The sequence below is a fragment of the Sarcophilus harrisii genome, chromosome 5 (genome assembly GCF_902635505.1).
Source record: "Sarcophilus harrisii chromosome 5, mSarHar1.11, whole genome shotgun sequence".
NCBI classification, from domain to species: domain Eukaryota; kingdom Metazoa; phylum Chordata; class Mammalia; order Dasyuromorphia; family Dasyuridae; genus Sarcophilus; species Sarcophilus harrisii.
This window is the reverse complement of record NC_045430.1, coordinates 30,251,449-30,267,513: the sequence shown is the minus strand read 5'-3', so window position 1 is coordinate 30,267,513 and position 16,065 is coordinate 30,251,449. Positions and strand designations below refer to the sequence as shown.

The window sequence follows — 16,065 nt, the reverse complement described above, 5'->3', positions numbered from 1 at the left end:
CAGGTGCCTTTTCTGGTCCCTAATTCAAACTCACTGCTATGGTTATGATGACGATCAATTTAATTTACTAGTAGTTGAGAAGCTTCAAAAAACTTTTGTTCTGCCATCCAAAACCCCATTAATTCAGACCACTCTTATCTCTCACTTCAGAAGTTATCTCCGGAGAGCATTCGTCCTAAATCTCAAATCAACTACAAACACCACAATGGTCTGGGTTTTTGGTATTTGGGCTTTCAAACAAAAGATTTGGGGGTAAACTGTGAATATAGACAAGTTAGAAAATTCTGAACTATGGACAAAAAAAATCCCTAGCCTTGCTTTTATTTTAATAAAATGCTTCAGCATGATTTCAAGACAACCTAACTTTTACTTCTATCCCAATAATGTTACTTCCCATAACAGAAAAAAGGGACCAGGTTGAAGAGGACCTTAACACACTATCCTGGAGACATCTGGAGTATTCAAATCAAATCAGATGAAGAATTGTCATTTGAAAGATCCTTCCCTCTCAAAGTTTATCCCCCTAATTGTCTAAGATACATAAGTAAAATTACGAAATCTTTAAGGCTTGCGGTTTTGTCACATTTCATCAAAATAAAGGATCTTGATAATCTACTTTCTGGAAGAATTCTTGGAGTCTAGTAAAAGTCTAGCGTTTTCTCCATGTTGACTCAATCAAAAGCTGACACATTTCTGAAGTAGCCACTATGTGTAGGCATTAGGGATAACATCCATTAATTCCAAAACTATATTTATCAGGCTGAAAAAGAAGTTGACATGGGGTGAACAGAGTGGGGACATAAAAAGGGGATGGGGAGGCGAAAAGAGAGAAGGTAAACGGCTACATTGTCCCCACGTTTACCAAATCTCGCCCACTCCACTCGTGGAGATGAGAACACAAAAGAACTTTTGAGCCCAGCACAAATGAGGAGCTCATTTCAACCACCTCCACAAAACACTGGACTCTACTGACAGCCTAGGAGCAGTTTGTGGGAAGTTGGCGTCCAAACGTGCCAGGACGCCCAGGTGTCCCCTTTCCAAGATCGTCTCCGCCGTACCCTCTCTCTGCCTCCTTCCCCCCAGCCTCATCTCCCCGCGTCTCTCCCTCCCTCTCCCCCATCTCTTTCGGTCTCTCTCTTCTTTGTCCCTCTTCTCTCCCTGCTCGATCTCCCCATTCTCTCGGCGTCTCTGCCTCCCTTTGTCTCCGGGCGCGCCGCCCCGCACACAGTAGGCGCTTCCTCCGCCGCGGCCCCAGCTCCGCAGCGGCCGAAGTTGGGCAGCGCGCGTCTCCCTTGGCGGCCGCGCGGTGCCCCGGGCCCGTAACAAAGAGTGCCGAGAGCCAGGAGCGCCAGGCCCGCCGGCTGCCCGACGGGGGGCCCCGGGTCCGGGGGAGTGGGGGGCGGGGCCAGGTGGGCCGGGGCGCGCGGCGGCCGCACTTTCCGCAGGCAGCTCGGGCCGTGGCGGCAGGTGCAGGCAGCGCCGCGGGCGGCCGGGGCGGACAGACTGACAGACTGACAGCCCGAGGGACCGCCGTCCTCCCGCTTGCGCCCGGCCCGCCCCCCTGTCTGCCCCCCCACCGGGACGCGCGCCGCCCCCCCGGCCCCGCCCCCGCCGCTCCGCGTCGTCCCCCCCGGGCCCGGGACGCCGAGGACGCAGAGAAACTTCCCAGAGGCGCCAAATCCAAACTCCCAGGAAACCTCCTGGTCCGGTTCCCGCCGCCGCCCCGAGGCAGGCCCGGCCTCCGTAACCCGCGGCTGGCCCGGCTCTGGGGCCCGGCTCAGGCCCCAGCCCCGGGGGGCCACCGTGCGGGGCCTCCCGCCCCGCCTCGCGCCGCGCCCCCGGGACCCTCCCCCTGCCTGGACCCGGGAAACTCCTCCGTCCCGCGCCCGCCGCCGCTGCCGCCAGGACCGCCCTCCGCGCCCGCACCGCCCTCGCCCGCGCTCCCGCCCCCGCGCCGCCCGGCCGCTCACTCACCGGTCGCAGCCAGAGCCGCCATCTTGCGAGCTCGCCACCCGATACGGCGACGGCGGCGGTGGCGGGAGCAACAGCAGCAGCAGCGGCGGCGGCGGCAGCGGCGGCGGTCGAGAACCGGCCTCCTGCGTCACGCCGTGACGTCAAGCCTCAGTCACGCCCCCCTCGCGCCTCAGCCTGGATCCCGCCTCCCTTCCCTCAGAGCTTCCAATTGGGAGGCTCTGGTTGGGGGCGGGTCAGGGGGCGGGGCATGTGGCCTATGTCAGGGAAACCTCCCCGGGCGCTTCACTCTGTGAATGAACTTTGGGAAACGGAGCCCGCCCGGCGCGCGGCTTGCACCCGAAGCCCTGCGGCCAGAGCATCCTTCTTCTCTGGCTCTCGGGACGCTAGACTGTTAGGTTTTCCTGATGCACCTTCCCCCCCCCCCAACAGTGACAGACATGCATCATTTGAAGCGGGGGGGCGGGGGGAAGAGTGTTGTACCAGAGTTGTTACTCATGCCTAATGCGTGACTCAGCCGGTGCCCCGGGGCTTGGCCGGAGAGCGTGCGCTTCTCTAAGTTATCTGGACCGTCAGCCAGATTGCACAAGTGTAGGGGTGGGAGGAGGAAAGGAGATAACAACAACAAAGTGGGATTAAAACAACCACTGCGGCTCCTAAACGAGAAAAGCTTCCCCTGCTACCTCAGTTAGGTCGGTTAGGTATTGAGGGGCCTGCTCCAGAGGGAGTGCCCAGACTGTGGGGATCTTGGCTGCTCTGGCCACCTGTTGCTCCATCTCCAGACTCCGAGCCTTTTTCCTGGCAGCGGCCTCCCACCGTGCTTAGGAACACTCTCTCTCCTTCATCACTTCTGCCTCGTGGTTTCAAGTCTCAAACTTTTCCTTCCTACCCGCTGGACTTAACGTCCCCCTTTGTCCAGTCTATACAGCCTTCTTCCGTAGCTGCTGACATGCAGTCGTTCCCCACCTCCGCCAGAGATATAGAACTCGAGAGCCTTTTACAAAACTTTGCTATCCCCGGGGCTTAGGCAATGACTCACCCGGACGTTGGAGCGCTTCGGTGACCACAGTCCACCATTCAGTACTTTAAAGAACAACTTCAGAATCGTTTGAGCTTTGTCTCCCTCCAAAAGGTCCCCGTTCCTGGCAGAAGTAAAATGAACAAAGATAAATTAGGGTAAGAGGTGGCAAGCCTTTCGAGCTTCCCCCAGTTGGCAGTATTTCTCTCCTGAAATGACTCTTGTGTGTTTATTGGGGTGCCACGTTGTATCTAAACTCCTAAGGAGCAGAAACTTTTTTTTAATCCACTTATGCTATTAACAAGCACCAACACAGCAAATATCCCTTAAAATGCCTGTGAATGCAATCACAGGCTCCTGCTTCACCCCACAAAAAGGTCATCCCCTTCCCGGCACAGTATAGAACAAAACATTGGTTGACTTGAACTGAATTAATTCACATAATAATCTGTCCCTTACCCGGAGAGCTAAAGCCCAAGGAAATGGTGAAAATTAAGTAGCAGAGACGACAAGAAAGGAAAAAAAATCTGAATTTTTAGGATGTGCAGACCTTCCAGGGGTATCACTGGCCTCCTGGCTGTCCCAAGAGCAAGACATTCCATTTCTCCGTTGGAGTCATTTTCTGGTTGATTCCCATGCCTAGAAGGCTCTCCCTCCTCCTCCAGACAACTGACCTCTCTCTAGATTTCTTTAAATACCAACTAAAATTCCCATCTTCTTTTCAGTGCCTTTCCTCCCCAATTTCCTATTTATCCTGAATATAACTAGCTTTGTGTATATGTTTGCATGTTGTCTCCCCCATTAGAATGGAAGTCCCTTAAGGGCAGGAACTTTCCTTTCCCTCTTTGTGTACACTCAGTTCTTATCCAGTTGGCTGGCACTTAGTAAGCACTTAAATGTTTATTGACTGATTAATGATTCTCGGCGTTTGCAGGGGGAGGGGAAGGAAGTGCCGGAATGGGAGACTAAGCAGTTGAGACTGAAGACTTCTACTCCTCAGGCTTCAGCCCTCCTTGAAGGAGAGCTGTATGGCAAGGTGGTAGCAAAGCCTTTAAGGTGAAAAACACGAATGTAGCTTACCTTGAGAGGAAGAGGCAACTCTTGCCTCCTGGGCTTCATTTTGGAATGCTGGATTCAGTAAGGATCCAGGTAGTTTTCTTGTTCATCCCCATCGATGATTTTCTGTGGTTAATAAAGCTCACTTGTTAATTCTACAGATGTCTCCCTCTTTTTCTACTGGCCATGAGAGACAATGAGAATGGAAGGTGACACTGAACTGGGTGTTTCTGCCTATTTACATGAGATGCCCAACTATCAAAGAACAATTTCAAGTTTCAAGAACTTTTGGGACACCCTCCCCTGTTATGTTTGAATCATGGAGTATATTGCTTCATTCAGCTCAACTTGATTGTAGAGGAGGAGGAAAAGGAGATGCGGGGAGTACAAAAACAGAAATGCATAGATTTCACTTCTTTCATAGTCCTGCCCTGGCCTGATTTTCTGGATGCTTACCTCTCATCCAGGGTAAATGATCCTAAGAAAGTCATTTTCTCTAAAGTTAGAAGTTGCAGTTTTGCTACTTGAGGGTTTCCTTCTCCGAGCATTATATGTACCAGTGAAATCACAGCTGGAGTCCTCATCACTGTCCCATCTCTCTTACATTTCCTGGTGGGATCTCTCTGGATCCACAAGTAGTTTCACACTCTCTATATGTTGTGCTGGAGCTGCCTGGGAAATATTTTGGGATTTTTCTTTGTGCTTTTCAGTTTGAGGTGGCTAATATCTAAGCAGAAAAGAGACTCTCAAAAGATAATTTTGTTATTAGGAGGCACTGAATAAGGTCTTATTGAATGAATGAATGACCTGAAAGAAAGAAAATGAGTTTAATTTCCTAGTTTTTGTATCCCAAATGCCAAGCATGTATAGGTGTTTGATAAATGCTTGTTGAATGTGTAGAAGATGTAGAAGGAATAGGGAAATCTAGATAAGCAATCTTGGGTGTAATTATGGATGTTTGGTGAAGGAGTTGAATGAATGCAATCACCTAGCCTACTCTATCTAGCAAGCTCTAGAGCAAAATCATGCTTTCCACCCACCACAGCTGGCTGCTGTTCACCCAGATCATCTACAATGCTCTTGTTTCCTATCTCGACCTCATCCCTGTGACTCCACAGATTCAAACTCCCTTTAACTGCCTTTCTCTCCCAACTCTTCCCCAATCCCTATATCACAAGAGGACAGAATTAGCCATTGAGGACTTTTGTATTTGAAATTCTGGGATTTAGCATAGCATACACTGAAGAGGTGAAGAATGAGTGGAAAGAGCACTTTTGGAGAACAGGGACTGTGATGTAAGAAACCAAATCAAGTATGAATAAGAGATGTCTGGATGACAATAAATGGACCATCTTGAATAAAACAATAGTTTGTATCTTGGAGTAACTTTAGGGGACTCTCAGGTTACAGACCCCAAAACACTTTATGGCCCTCCCAGTCTAGACTTGGAGGACTCAAGTAGGGTATATCATCTGGTACCATCACTGTGACTTCAGGGATGGATTCAACCTCCTGTCTTCCTCAGAAGAATAAGAAAGGGGAATGTCATAGAAGCAGATTTAGAGCTGGCTCCAAAGCCAGGACTTTTCCTCCAACTTCAACCTGTGCCTCCAGGCTGTCTGCTTACTAGAACACTTCTGTCTCTTGGAACACTAAAATACCCAGGGAGGTCACTGAATTGAGAGGTCAGAATAAAGAAAAAGAAATCCATGTCTGGTTTAAAAAAAAAAAAAAAAAAGAACCTTTGATCTGGGAGTAGCCTTAGAAAGATCTGACAAGCTCCAAAGTCCTGAAAATTCTAGCCAATGAGGCTTGATTGGTGAGTTCACCATTGAAGAATAAAGGAAAAGTTTCTAAGGCTTTAAAAAGACAGCTTTTTTTTCCCCTGAGAAAGCAAACCAGAGACAAAGATGGAGAAAACAGGAAGAGAAGGAGAGTGAAAAGATGAGCCCTGATATCTGCTGGGGCAGTCATGATTACAGGTGACCATGGAGATCAGGGACAGCAAGAGCCATTTCAAAAAAACAGTCCTGAGGAGGTGGGGTGACAGGGTTAGGGGTTAATTGCAGACAAGAGCAGATGACAAAGGTGGAAGATAAAACTTCTCTGCAGGTTGGGGAGGCAAAGTAGCCTAGGTGTTATTATTATCCTGTTATTAGGAGCAGTATTCCTGCTGATATATATATATATTTTTAAATCCTTTCAGTTCTGGGACTTAGAAATTAGTCCAGGGATCCTCAAACTTTTTAAATAGGGGGCCAGTTCACTGTCCCTCAGACTGTGGGAGGGCCGGACTATAGTAAAAACAAAAACTTTTGTTTTGTGGGGCTTTAAATAAAGAAACTTCATAGCCCTGGGTGAGGGGGATAATTGTCCTCAGTTGCCACATCTGGCCCGTGGGCCGTAGTTTGAGGACCCCTGGAACTATCAGATTTCCAGGGAATTGAAAGTTTATGTGTGATCTCTTATGAAGGCTTCCCTGGCACCTTCCACCACTGAGGATGCCAGGGAAGCTCAAATCCCACTTTCTCCCCCAATTGCTAAAGCCTTTCTCTCTCAGATTAATTCTCCCTTATACTATGTATCACTTACATGGACCTAGTTGTTTATAAATTATCTCCTCCAGTAGAATGTGAGCTCCTTGAGGTCAGGGACTACACTTGATGCTGTTTTGGTAACAGACGTTCTGCCCCAGTAATATGTTACACATAGATAGCTACTAAGTAAAATTTGTGGATTGGTGGGTGAAAAAAAAATAGGTCTGCAGAAGGTAAGTGTTCCCCATGGTAACAAAGGCAGAAAAACATTCAATCTTCGGGCATAATTGTTATAGAAGCAAATTCCAAATGGCTTTAGTCAGACATGGAGACAATAACCACTGGAGCTAAGGACATATTAGCCAAAGTGTTTATCTCAATGATTTCCTTCCAATTAATAATACCTTTTTTTCCCAAATACATGCAAAGATAATTTTCAACATTTTTCTCCCTCTCCTCTCCTCCCCCAGATGGCAAGCAATTGGATATAGGTTAAACATATGCAATTCTTCTAAACATATTTCTATAGTTATCATGCTTCACAAGAAAGATCAAAATGTGGGAAAAAAACATGAGAAAGAAAAACAACAATAACCATCAGAAAAAAAGTGAAAATGCTATGTTTTGATCCACATTCAGTCTCCATAGTTCCTCTCTGAATATTCTTTCAAATCGAGATACCATTTCTTAGCTTTTTTTTTTTTAAATCACGACTCCTTTGACTGTATGATGAAGCCTGTGGATATCTGCCAGAATAATTTTTAATTAAAAATACATGGTTTAAAGAAATGCTATCTTTCAATTAGAGGCTGATGAAAATAAGCATGTTGTTTTTTCCCATTTAGGTTCATGGAATCCCTAATGTGTGGACCTCTCTGAGGTACAAAGACCTGATCAGGTTAAGAATCTTGGTCGAAGAAGAGAGGGCAGAGACCTAACAATGTTTAGAAGATGAAAATGTGTCATCTTGACCTCTTGAGGAAATGAAGTCTAAAAAATGACATACACTTCTCTGTCTTCTCAAACATCTGTCACCTGACCACAATTTAACCTTTTCTTAATGACTCTGGGCACTCATCATGAACAATTATAGTTCTATGCTATAATCCTGTGGTGCCCTCAGGTCCGGGAGAGGTGGTTAGGGCAGTTTGCCTTATTTAACATTAGATGACTCTATACAGCTGCTGTTTAAAAATTGTTTTGTCGAGTGAGAAATGTGAAGCTGCTCTTGGTCTTTAACCCAGAGTTTCCATTGCTAGGAAATGATTCTAAAAATATGATGAAAAGAGCCCATCTGTGAAAAAAATTCATAACTGTTTAATTTTCTAATCATAATAACATCAGCTAACATTTATAATTTTTTAAAACTTATATTAACATTGAATTATTTGTCATCTAGGGGAGGGAAAAAATTTGGAACACAAGGTTTTGCAGGGATGATTGTTGAAAATGATCTATGCATATGTTTTGAAAAAAAAAGTTTAATAAAAAATTTATAATATGATTTATAGTATTAATTCAATATTACTTAATGCCAATTAATTGATTTAATATTTAAATTAACACATTTGGCATTAATTATATTATAATTAATTAATTATAATATATTAATAACTATATGATATAAATATATCTTATAGACATACATTTTGTTTATTAATAGTCATTATGAACAAACATGTATATTCTAAATATATTTATATTATATTATTTAATTTAAAAATATTTCAAGTTTGCAAAATTCTTTGCATATATTATCTCCTTTGATTCTCAAAGAACCCTGTAAGGTAGGTTCTATTATTACCCCTATTTTACAGCTTAGAAAACTGAGGGTAGGAGAAGTTAAATGACTTAACCAACTTCACACAGCTAGTAAATGTCTACACTGGGATTTGGATTTGAATTCAAGTCTAACCAGCACCTACTTGCCTCTAGTGAACAAAATTTTGCCTAAGTAAAAAAAAAAAAAAAAAACAAAAAACTATGGTAACAGAAAGTTTTATGGTTTGTTGGGGAAAGAGGGAGAAAAGGCCTGATATAATCTGGCTAGATTGGGCCCCTTCCCCTAAAGAGAAGAAAGAGCAATTAAAGAGGGTTCATGAATCTATAGCACATTTCCTATGATACCAAAAGGAATTTTACCACTGAGCATACCTGTGTAAAACACTCATGATATCGACATTCAAAGGTTGGTTTACCCTACATTGGTACATTTAAGAAGGCCTCTGATTATCTCCCTTCTTGTGAATTGGGTGATCACACCTCTAATCATTTTTTATTCTTTTGGTGTTTCATCCATCTCTTATCTCAGAGCCTTTCCAGATCCTTTCCCTGAATCAGATCTGGTCTATGATTATAGAAAGAAAAGGCTATCCATTCATCTAAGGTAGGCTGAAAATTCCCTTAGGAAAGCAACATTTAAAAAATAATGATTTTTGTACCTACAAGCACTCTGTATTACCTGAGACAACATGATGGGGTTGAAAGAGGGTCTTTGAATCAGTTTGAGATTTAGCTCTGCACAAACTTATAGATTGAGAGCCCTTGAGCAAGGATTCTTGCTCCTAGCACTATTGGAATTTGCAGAATTGTAAAGAACTTCCCAAAAGTTCAGTGGATAGAGTGCTGTGCCTGCAGTCAGCAAGACCTGTTTGCTGCAACAAAGAATTAGAAATTGAGGGGATGCCCATCAATTGGGGAATGGCTGAATAAAGTCTGGTATGTTATTGTCATGGAATATTGTTGTTCTATGGGAAGTGATGAATAGGATGCTCTAGGGGAAAAACCTGGAAAGTCTTCCATGGACTCAAGCAAAATGAAATGTACTATATACAAAGTAATAGCAATATTCTGGGATGACCAGCTGTAAATGACTTGGCTGTTCTCTATAGTACAATGATCTATAATTATTCGGAAGGATGTACGATGAAAAATCCTATCCATACCCAGAGAAGAAACCAATTATGTCTGATAAAATTATATTCTCTCTCTTTCTCTCTCTCTGTCTCTGTCTCTGTGTCTCTCTGTCTCTCTCTCACACACACATACTCTCTCTATTCACTTTATTATTTTAGAGTTTTTTGAGGGGGCAGGAGATCTATGTTTTCCTTTACAACATGACTTTTATGGAAAAGTTTTGCATAACTTCACATGTGGCTTCTTAATGGGACATGGAGGTGGGGATAAAAAAGAGAATCTGGGAGTCTGACTTTTTCTTTTGAAAAAAAAATTTGTTTTAAATGTAACTGGAAAAAATATTAAATAAATAAAAATAATATGGGGGAAAAGGGGGAAAAAAAGCTAGTTGCAGACATTTACCACTGTGTGACCCTTTGCAAGTTACTTCATCTCTGTTCACCTTAATCTACTGGAGAAGGAAATGGAAAACCACCCCAGTGTTTTTGTCAAGAAAATCCCAAGGACAAGCATTGGAGGGTCACAAATGGAGGGACAAGCATCCATAGGGTCACAAATAACTGAACAATTACAACAAAGACCTTCAGAAATCATCCCTAGCAGGCATAAATCCTATTTACAACTTCCCTGATAAGAGGTCTTCCTTTCAAGACCTCCAGGAACAAAGAAGTCATCAGAAAGGCAGAAAAAATGTAATAGAAATTCTAGCACTGGTCTTAGAGTCAGGAGATCTGAGTTAGTTATTAGTCAAATGATCCTGGGAGATCATGGAATGTCTGGAAGAGCAATGAGGATGATATAACTTCATTATCTACTTTGTAGGATTGTGAAGAAAAAATGTTTTTTAAACCTGGAAATATATATGCACATGAAGCCCTTCCCCATAATGTACACCACTGCTCCTCATTCTGCCTTCTTGGGACATGCAGAATAAATATAACCCATCTGCCACAAGCCAACTCTGCAAATCCATAAAGACAGCTATTGTGTCCTCCAATTTTTCATCTCTGGACTAAACATTCTCGCTTTCTTCAACTACCTTTATGAAGCTTAGTCTCCTATTTCTTTAATATCTTCTAGGCCCCAGCTTCTTAAATTGTGTGTCTTATAGGGTCTCATAACTGAATGAGAGAGTCATTAAATTATGATTTATTATCAGCAAATGTTTGATTTATATACCTATTTTCTATACCTTTATGCCCAGGATTACGTAAAAATTTCCCAAGTGAAAAGGGGTCACATGTGGAAAAAGTTTAAAAAGTTCTGATCTATGCAGTATGGTACAGTAGGAAAAATTGGGACTCTGGATTAAGAAGTCCTGTGTTCAAATTCCATCCCTGAGACTTTCTATTTGCATGATCTTTGGCAAATTGTTTAATTTCCCTTGTGAAATGAAGTTGAATTAGATGGTCCCTTTTTATGATCTGTATTCATTTCAGCTGATGCCATTTGAACTTTAAAGCCTAATTTCTACTCTTAACCCCAGTCCCCTCCATGGATAGATCAAGATCTCAAAGTAAAGCAGAGTTATTCAGAACTGAGCAAAAATAATCTAGAGGTGGTTTAACCATAAAATGAGTTACTATATCCAAAGGGCTTTATCAAGTCTATGAGTCAGCAATGTGCCAGGCACCATACTAAGCACCGGGATACAAAGTATAGCAAAACAGTCTTTGCCCTCAACAAATTTTTAGTCCAATGTAGAAGGTACTAAAAAGCATCTTCTCCATTTCTTTGCTGAGTGTGGAACATTGCAAATAAGTACCATATCAGAACTTTTTACAATATGCTAGTTGGAACAAATTTTGTTGAATTGGCTCTCCTTTTTTTTGATGTTTTGTTATAGTGAATGGCACTCTGGGACCCAGAAAGATATACTAAGAAATGTGGGATGATGATAAAACAAAAGAAATCAATAAATTTTGTTTTAAAAGAAATCTCTTGGGCACAGCAGAAAGAATGCTTTTTACCATCTGTGTCCAAAGAGCACCCATGGGTGGAGGCATTTTATGAAGAACAGTAGGTTACACACATGGAAATCTTTCGTGTGTTTTTCACTTAAAGTCTTTCACTTTTTAGAAGCTGTCCTGAGACTCGTAATCCTGAGAAAGATCCTTAACTCTGGATGGAAAAGCAATAGTTGTAGGCACATAAATGTTGGGGGAAACTGATGGTTATCAGTGTTGGCTCAGCTCACTTGGCAAGGGCAGGATCAGGTCTTGGTGATGTGACCACATCCTTCTTTCATCTTTCTTTGTAATGTCAAGGGAGGGCAGAATAAAGGGCAATCTGGAGATCAGGAACCAAAAGGAAGAAGTGGGGGAAAACCCAGCATTAAGGTTCTTGACTCCACAGTGAGATGAGTTGATACCTGAAAGGGGGAAGAGGAAATGAAGCTGAATTCAAGGTCTTTTTTTTTTTTTTTTTTTAAAGAAAAGAGAACACTTGCACATCCTTTAGGACATCCTTTAGGTTGCCTTAGAATGTAAGCTCCCAGATTGCAAATACAGTTTCCCCTTAGGTTTTTTTTTATCCATAGTGCTAGTAATTAGGGGTATTTATGTCTAGGGTAATTTTGGGTGGATGAGGAAAGAGGGCAATTGAGTCAAGAGAATGGGCCCCAAGAAAGCATCCGGTATTATCTCTTGTAATTGAGGTGGAGAAAAATACAGAGCCCTGGTATAGGGATTCCAGAGTGATGGGACTTTGGCCAATAATGCCATACAGGCAGAAAGGACCCAGAAGTCAGGGCTCATTGCCAGGAAAAAGCCCACTCCATTGTGTTGTCTCCTCAGGGCAAAACTACGCTAACTGTACTTTCTGGAATGAGGAAGAGGCAGCAATGGATTTTGAAAAGTAGCCTGGTACTTTGGCGGTACAGGAAAGTAGCTCAATTGGGGTAATAGGTGGATATAATTGGATGGTAGGCTTCCATCTGGAGATGTAGCAACTGGAAACTCACTGTTCTCAGCGTCTTTCTCTCCTTCTCCTAATGGTCTTAGTTTTATTACCTGGAGTCAATCATGAGCATAATTCTCAGGCCTTGCATGGACTGATTCTGATCCTAAAGTTCCTTCTTTTTGTTCATTAACATCCTGCATGCTCCCCTTCCTCTTCTGAGCTCCGCTCTCCCTTTTTGACATTAGCAACCTTTTTTTCTTCCTGTGTGTATTGCTCTCATGATACCCCCTGCCTGCTCAGGGCCTTCCACTGGGGCACCCCACCTAGGCTGATCCAGACCCCTTTCTCTCCACTTCTTCTGATCAGAATTTATCCTACTGATTCTGAACCCCATTGCTGGCATCATTTAAAATGACCAATTAGGAGCAATTCGTTTATATAGATCCTATGCTAAACATAATGAGTTATTTTTTTTAATTGTCCCTTATAAGGGACATTTGAATTTTGACTGAGGATTTCTAGTGAGAGAATGGATTAATTCAAAAGCAATAGAGTTTTCAAGGATTATGGCAAGAAAAAACCTGGCTTAATGGACAAAGAGCTCGCCTCAGTGTCAGGAAAACGGAGGTAATACTCCCTCCTCTGAAATATACTTACCGTGTAACCCTGAGCAACTTAACTTCTCTGTCCCCTAGGCAACTCTTTGAGGCAGTAAAATTGAAGAATTTTCTCATTGGAAGTCCCGTTACTAGGGAATTATCAGCAAGGCCCTTTAGGAGAAATGGCAAGATCTATTTGGGGGCCAAGGGTTTCTCTCAGGACTACACACCCTAAAGACACAGACTTTTTCCAGCTGAAAGGAAAAGGAAGCGCAATGGATCTAAAATCAAGTCTTATTAACACCTGATATTTACTGGCTTTATGATTATGGACAAGACATTTAGCTTAAGTCTTGGGTTTCTCATTTGTAAAACTGGGGATAAGTCTTATGCTGTCCATCTTACAGGAATATTGTGCGAATGGGGTTGTGTAACCCACAAAGAAGTATCTAAACATTAGCTATTATATAAAGCGGCTTAGGGCAGAGGATAAAGGATGGCCTTGGAACCAGGAGCACCTGGCTGGATAAGCCCAGAGAAATCGCAACCTCTCAATGCCCTTGGCAACACTTTAAGACAATAAGATCTTTATTGGGGGAAGGAATCTCCATTACCAGCCATTTAGTCAATAAGCATTTATTAAGAGCCTGCTGTGTGCCAAGCTCCAGGAGTCGAAAGGAGGATGCAAAGAAAATTCAAAAAACAGCTCTCGACCTCTAGGAACTCACATTCCAATGGGAGGGAGATTGCATGAAAATAACTCTAGAAGTACTCGCTATATGCAGAGTATATGAAAGGTAACATCTGGGGGAAGAAGAATATGGGAGGGGGACAAGAAAGGCATTTCCCCACTCCCACCCCCACTCCTGCCCACTATGAGATCACAGGTCTAAACCAGAAAAAATTAAACTGTAAGATTTGCACCAGGTGAAAATCATTCCAAAAATTCACAGATATATATTTTTAAATTTTATCTTCATAGAGGAGGAGGTGGAGCACCTATTCTTTATCCCCATTTGCCAGATTAGGAAATTCAGGTGCAGAAAAGCCTAACTTGACTGTAGTCACCCAGTTAGCAACTCTGAATCACCTGTACCTACCTGTACCAATGTAAGCCCTACTGGGGGGGGGAGGGGAGGAGGGAAGGTGATGTAGCCTGTAGGTGATGTAGTAGGCTAGTAGAGCACAAGTAAAATAGGATCAACAAAAGATCTGGGAAGAGCTTTAGAGAAAACGGAAGCTGGGGACCTTGTTCCCATTGTTCCATCCGATGTCCAGGGCTCTATGCTATACCCACGCCATCTGCTTTGGGTATCCTGCTATCACTAGACCCTGTTCCCTGATCAAAAGTCTTTTTCTTCTACTTCTCTCTATCAGAATTTCTTCTATCCAAGTCATCTTGTGCCCTCTCCTGTAAGGGAGGAGGGAAAGGGGGAAGAAAAGCACATTTCTTCTCACTCAGACCAACTTGGAATTAGGTCTCTAGAATTCGGATACTTGTCCCTGAGAGTGAAGTCACTCACCTTTGGAACTATCCCCTTGAGGATGAGTCTTCTAGATTTGTGACCTAACCCATTCACTCGATATAGCAGACCATGCTTGGCATGGCATTCATCAGCCAGCTGTCCTGATCTCTGGCTCTTCTACTCTTTACTCTAGATACAATAATAAATCAATGTTATCATCGCTTCTGGAAAGGTCCTATCATTTGACTCCCCCAAGGATCCACCCATCATCCTGTCATTTCACACCAAAAGACCCTTCTCCTCTAAGGCCTACAGCAGCTTTCAAAGGCACTAATATAGATCCATTTAATAAACTTACCCTGAGCTAAAGAGTTAATGGATGATAAAGAGCTAATACAAAGTTGTTCCTTCCTGGGTAATTTGCCTTTTAACAGGACTTATAGGGAATACCTAGTCTTAACCCAAAGGCATGAATGTCTAATTTTAAGCATCAGAAAAAATGCTGATGCTTTGGGGTACTTGGTTTAGGGAAGACTGGGTTGGCCCCAAATTGTCAGTTGGGAATAATTATTGTAAATACTTAAAAGCCTCAGTTCCCTCATCTGTAAAATGGAAATATATCTAGCTAAATTGTGTTGTGAAGATCAAATGAGATAAACCATTGCACACCTTAAAGTGATATACATGTCCTATTTTATATAAAACTTTTTTTATTATATCATGTAAATTTGGTGTGTTATCTAAACATATTTTAGGCATCATGTATTATATATTGTAATATCTCATGTAAAAGGACATATATTCTATAAATATATTGTATTTTCATAATTTAAACATTATATGAAATAATATATTTGGGTAAATATGTTTTATGCATCATGTGTAACATTTTATTAATATATCATAAAAAGACATGTTTTCTATAAATATACTGTATTTTCATATAAACATCATATGAAATAATATATTTCTATAAATATGTTGCATCATACTTTTTTATATCATATATTCTATATATCTTATATAAGTATTACTAAATGTAATGAATCCGACATAAGGCTTTGGGAGCCTAGCACAACATGTGGCACATGGTAGGTACTTGATAAGGCACTCTGCATATATTATTTCACTTGACACTAAGACCTCCTACTGCCCCTTTCACAGATGAGAAAACAGGCTCATCGATCCGTAGGACCTTGCTCCTGTTCACACAACGGATACTGTCTGGTGCTAGCTACACACTCTTACTATTACACCGAGATAAACGGTTGACCACACGTTACAAGGTCACGCACGGAGTCCCTTGTCACCGCCTAGCAGAGAAGATTCAGAACAATCTCAGATTATGGATTTTGAGCTGGAAGAGTTTTTTTTTTTTTTTTTTTTTTTGAGCCTGGTCTTCTAGTTCAAGCCTCTTATTTGACGGATGGGGAAACTGAGGCACGGGGAGTTTAAGTAACTTCCGTAAGGTTAGTGAAGGAGCTGGTATTTGAATCCAGCTACTGTGCCTTTCTTTTTTTTCTTTTTTTTTTTTTTTTATTACTCAGAAAGCAATAAAGGTGGAAGGTTTAAATGTTTACACTGTTTACTACAAGGTTTTA

General features: G+C 42.5%; 1 protein-coding gene across 5 annotated transcripts in view; it reads right to left on the bottom strand.

The window, feature by feature from the left end:
• USP44 (ubiquitin specific peptidase 44) overlaps positions 1 to 16,065 on the bottom strand; it is a 64,925-nt gene that overhangs the window by 37,722 nt on the left and 11,138 nt on the right. For 2 of the 5 annotated variants that reach the window (XR_004229591.1, XR_004229592.1), the window contains exon 1: positions 1,975 to 2,136. The gene's annotated coding sequence lies outside the window, so the exon portion shown is untranslated. Of the gene's footprint in view, positions 1 to 1,974; positions 2,137 to 3,010; positions 3,114 to 4,069; positions 5,777 to 16,065 lie in introns of those variants that run through there. The other 3 variants (XM_031938607.1, XM_031938606.1, XM_031938605.1) reach the window with 3 other exon arrangements.